Here is a 6000-nt window from a genome sequence, read left to right as displayed (position 1 = left end):
ACGAGACCGTTTATACCAATACATATACCAGCCGCATGTTTTTGTGGCGCTTATGTTCTATCATTTGATATATCTGGTAATGCAGCGATTTCCCTTGAATTAGTTGTTACCCTTTGTAATAATTAGGCCTCCAGATTACGAGCTCTTCTTATGCCATGTTAAATACCTAGAGGTTATTGAACTGATAGGGAAGTCATTGAGTTACGGTGACAATTGGCAAATCAGCAGTACTAGATAGGCAGCTATTGGCAGGGTGTGTCTCAGGTTTAACCTATAATACTAGTGATAAGTTTTTAATTAGGATAATTTGTTGTCTGTTGGGCATTTGTTAATGTTTTAAGTTCTTTCCTTGTTGTTCATGGAAAGGTATTAGTCCGGGAGGTATGCAGTAATAACTTTGTAATAAGTGCAAGCAACTTTGGGCAACTTTCAAAAGGTTTATGCCGCAATTTTATGAAAAGTTTACACAGCTTTGGGCAAATTTGCGCAACTATGGCAGCTTTGCGCAACATTGGGAAACTTTGCAAAATGTTTAGGCAACTTAATGCAACTTTGCACAACTTTGCAAATGTTTAGGCAATTTGATGCAACTTTGCAAATGTTTAGGCATTTGATGCAACTTTGGTCATTTTTGACAATTTTTTACAACTCATTGGGCAACATCCAAAGAGGTCTAGTAATAAATATATCAATTTGGAAAATAAATGCAGCATACCTAAAGAAATTCATTATGTGCTTAGTCTGTGACCTGAGCCTTTCAAGAAAAAGCATTCAGTGTGCTTAACTTACGGTTAATATACGGTTGACACATCTTTATGGCACGTAGAGATAAAGGAAAATTCAAAAATCACTTCGGTTGCAGAAGTATAAGAACTGCGAACAAGAAGATACACTGATGTAATCACAATACTGAAGGAGACGTCCAGCCCAAACACGGAAAAATTCATATAATTTGATAACTCTTGACATGTGTGATAAGAACACGCCTTATTGGGGTCAACTTGATGCTTCCTGATAATATGCGGGCAACATCATTCAAACAAATGTTACAATATTTTCATAAAGAAAGACGCTAACATGGCTAAGTCTCGGCAGATAACATCTGATTTATGGGTTTATATAGCTGCCTCAAAAATCAAAAATACATGTTATGCGTAATTAAATGTAGACTATGCCCCTATAAAAGTTGAAACATTCAGTGGCGTAACCAGTGGGGGGCGGGGGGGGGGCAAGCTGCCCCCCGGACACAAACAAACTGGGAAGAAGAGCAAAAAATTGGGAAGGGGAAAAGGGGGGAAGGAGAGAAAAAGAGGGAAGAAAAAAGGAGAAGAGAAAAAGGGAAAAAAAGAGGGAAGAAGAGAAAGGGGGAAGAAGAAAAGAAAAAAGAGGGAAGAAAAAGGGGAAGGGAGAAGAGAAAAGGGAAGGGAGAAGAGAAAAGGGAAAGAAAGAGGGAAGCCCCTGGACCCCACCACGGGCCCTAAGGCGGGCCCCTGGACCCCACCCGTTTATCACTTCGCGGCAAGCCGCTCGCGATGCGCACATAAATAATACAACTTTTGGTCAAAAATTGGGAAATTTTTCAATCTTGTCCCCCCGGAAGGTCAGGTCTGGTTACACCCCTGGAAACATTTGCAAGAAATTATGGATACCAGGCATAATGCTAGGGGAGCGACTGATCCCGGGACTCTGATTACCGCATTCAGATGGTCACATGTCCCATGCATTTCCATGATTGTACATGTCTCAGATTTTCGGTTGAGGTTAAAAACTATAATAGCGAAGGCCGTGCCCGGCTTCGCTGCTTGGCCTTCACCCTCACTGCTCAGCTTCGCCGATCTTTCTTCCGATAACGTCCCTCCATCGGCGAGGTCCTTCTTGAAGGACTATCCCTGAACTGTTGCTTCAGATTGCCAGCTGCATCACTTTATTCACGTCCCGATTCACGGTCGGCTGACGCGGTAATAATAGCATTTTCAACTTGCATGCCTATAGAAGAAACTTTGGGGTTATGTTCGAAGCTACTTGAAGATTTGACATGCATCATACAATTGGGGATATAGGGGGGGGGGAATAGTGATTCCGCCACGGGGAATAAGATGTGCAACGGGTTCTTGTATATTAGAAGTATGGGGAATCAGTTAAAAATTATGCAAATAAACCCTTCTCAAATGGTGGGAAACTCCAGAAAGAGGACGCTTTTCAAAATGGCTGCCAAAATGCCTAAAAATTGTCAAAAATTGCCACAAATTGTGCGATTTAGATATAATAATACTAATAGAGTACTTAATTTTGTTACTACATAATAAAACTTCGTAATTTGATATGCACTTCCTTCTTCCTGTGTTTTGTATGTATGTTTTATGCAGTGAAATAGTTCATTTTGGCATTTGCGAGGGCAGCCAGTCAATTCTGCTAATGACCGCTATAGGGCACCAAGGCAATCACATGCTAGAGAATGCATCAAACAAAAGTAAAACATTTTGAGGGACACCAAGGCAAAGGCATCAAAGGCATCAAAGGCAATTGCCTTCGAGCCAGTTCGGTACCTCTGGTTATTTTCCCCTGTATGTATAAAAGTTCCGCACAACTTTTATTGGCTATTTTTTTTGCGTAAATCATAGGTTCCTGGATGATCTCTATGTTATATAAACATGTATAAACTTGAATGACAAGATATAATCGGAATCAATCCTATAACTCTCACATCCGATACAGGACGGACTGTAGACAAGTAAACACTAGAAAGGAAAGCAAATAATGTTTTGGGTATCTAAAGCATTGACCTTAAATGCGAACAGATTTCACGGGTAATACTCATTTTGCCCGGAGGGTCATTGGTCCAAAGGGTTCAATTTAGGGTTTATGGTTAGGGGCAGTTTAGGTTATAGGCTTAGGTCCGTATGCGCAAAAGAGTTAGACCGGGTCTAAATATGATAGATCTGGTCTAAGTGGAATTCAGTTCCATCAGGAATGATCCTTTACTCTTATTTCCTTTGATTGCCTTTGAATAGCTAGCAAATTTTAGAGATTTTTAAGCAAAGTTCAAAAATAATACAAAATAATGTAACGTAAGTAAATGTAAATGAAAATGTCCTTTCTCCTGGGACTAAATTCCACTTGGACCAGGTCTAACTCTTTTGTGCATACGGACCTTAGGATTAGGGTTTGGATATGGTTTAAACTCCTTTTAACATTAACCCGAACGTAACCCGATCCCTGACACTATAAACCGGGTTAGTGTTAGGGATCGGGTTACGTTATAGGCTAAATGTTAGGATTAGTGTTTAGGGAAGTTAGGATTAAGGTTAGGTTAAGGTTTAGGATTAGGGCTTAGGCCGGTGCTTAGGTTATAGGTGAGGGTTTGTGTCAGAATAAGCGACCCTTATTGGAATTTTATGCCCTCAGTACAGGGGAAGGGGTGACGTGTTCCCCACCTTTCGACAAAATGACCCATTTTTTGTTCTTTTCAGCTACTTTTTGTCGGACAATTCAGGCGGATTGCGCCCCCCCCCCCCATATTTCAAGCCGGATTTTTTTTGGCGCTAATGGCTGATACAAATTGCAAGGGTAAAGTTTCTATAAAAGAATTAGCATATGAATATAATAGCTGTTTTTGTTTTTATTTGAAGTTTCTGTTTGACAGTTGCTAGGGAATAAAGACAGGAACATTAATCATGTCAAGTGGCGGGAAATAAGCCAATGGGTCTAGTAAAGATGAAAATGTTGCTATTATGAGCAATAGTTTTTAAACCAATATCTGGATCGCACTTAATTTTTGCAGGAAAAACGGTTTAATTTATTGGTCAGCGATAGTCGCTCATCGCCAGGCGATTAGAGTATCCATTTAACTTTGAATATCGCCACGGGGCTTTTGTAAAGGGGCCCGTTTATCGTTTTCTTTCATTCATTTTAAAGTTATTTATTGGACGAAAGTATCAGCTTATTGTCACTTTACTACGATAACTGCCTATGTCATTTTTATTGTAATTTTGAGGACGAAGTACAAAATGTGGTTCATGAACTATGCACGTGATTGAACGAAGTATACATCATTTTGAGCGAAAAATCGCAGAATTTTGCATTGCATAAAGTTACAAACCCAAAAATCTCACTGAGATAAAAATGTTTTGCATCATTCATTCAGCCGCATAAATCACCCTTATTTTTTATTGGTAAATTCATCTCAATACGCTGGCGAAGTTACGTAATTAATCGGATTAACTACCATAGCAATAGGTCAAAATAATTTTGAACATATTGCACTGCACTACAAGCAGGTTGAACTAATCACCTGTGTAAGTCTGCAATCATAGATTGAATACAATACTGGTCTTTTCAAAGATACTAATCTTACAGGTGCAAGTGATCAGCATGATAATTATGGTTCAATGCAGAGGTACCGCGTGAACGTATCAGTGCAGCGCGGTATATTCAAACATTGTTTTGACCTATTGCTATGGTAGTTAATCCAATTATTACTTCGCCAGCGTTGAATGCATATCATCAGCCAATCTATTCAAGAAACGAACCCTAAACTCGGCTAAGTAGAGACTTTGTTTTGACCCATCATCATCATGTATTTGTCCCTACAGAATGACACCCAAATATATACTGAAGTAATACTTATATACATATAAATGATACACGCATGCACCTGCTCTAGGGGTTTTGAGGGAAGAATATTATCTTGAATCCGATTGTGTCCTTTTTGATAGTTGTACTTAGATCAAGTTTCTGCACATTCACTTCCGCATTATTAGTCATAGTACAGTAAACTGATAATAAACATGATAATAGACGCAAAATGACAAAATATGCTTATTCGAAGAACATCTTATAAACACATCAAATAAAGGAACTACCAATAAGCCCCAATAAGTTACCCCACCCCTTAATGACTGACCAACGGTTAATCGTGTGCCAAATTTGGGATATGCAGTCGAAACAGAATTTATTTCTGCGCATTATGACACCTCATTTTGCAATGGCCCCAATTTAAATTGGCTAAACATGAATAATCAGAGCCGAATACATTTACTGAATACAAGGCAATAGGATTTTGCTGCAACTTTCAAGTCTTGGGTTACTTTTATTTGTATGCTGCAACATCAAATTTGGAAGATTTTGGACTAAAAAGCATTGTAAGAAATTAAGTGTCACAATGACCTGACCGGAAACTGACCATTTGCGAAGAGAAAAATAGTGCAAAATCATGATAAATAAGCTAAAATAAGGCTGAAAATAACAAATAATGCATACATTTCAGGAATAAAAAATTGAGGAAATCAGCTAAAAAGAGGAAAAGTTTCAGGTCTGCAATGAGCAAAAATAAATTCTGCTTCTAATGTTTTTAAAAATTTGGCATGCAATAACCCATTTTGGACTAATAGTCATTCATTAAAGGGGTAGTTGCTTTTTTAATTTTATGTGTTTATATCCCATTCATAAAAAAGCTGTTTGGGATGCAGCTTATTATAATAGGGGATGCGTTTTCCTGTTGTGACAGCGTTTCTTGTTCATCTGCCAGGATGTGTCTGAACTCACACAGAACGTTTTTTCAGCAAAAACTCCAGTCTCGACGGGCTATTCCAGTTGAAATCCATACACCCCCCTATGTTTTACCTTAATCTCCCACACAGGGTGTGTATATCAAATGGAGTCAAATATTCAGGTAATCCCATTTAAAATTCACACCCCCTGTGATCATATCTTCCATTAGGGGGTGTATAGATTTCAATTGGAATATTCCCGTTTCAGCAAGGCTGTCACTTCTGAGGAGTGTTGAAAACATTTCATTCGCTGACAAGGCTTTTGAATATGAATGCAGCAAGTTAAAATCACTATACCCAGCAAACACAAAACGTTTTACAGAATGTGTTGGGTTATCAAAAACGTTTCAATAAAACTCAGAAAACATTTTCAGAAACTTCATGCAAAACATTCCAACATAATGTTATGTAGCGTTGACAAAATATTATGTGAAAATTTTGCTTCAAATCT

The sequence above is a fragment of the Amphiura filiformis genome, chromosome 18, assembly GCF_039555335.1.
Source record: "Amphiura filiformis chromosome 18, Afil_fr2py, whole genome shotgun sequence".
In the NCBI taxonomy this organism is placed as follows: domain Eukaryota; kingdom Metazoa; phylum Echinodermata; class Ophiuroidea; order Amphilepidida; family Amphiuridae; genus Amphiura; species Amphiura filiformis.
The sequence above is the reverse complement of the archived record's forward strand: the minus strand, read 5'-3'. Positions refer to the sequence as shown.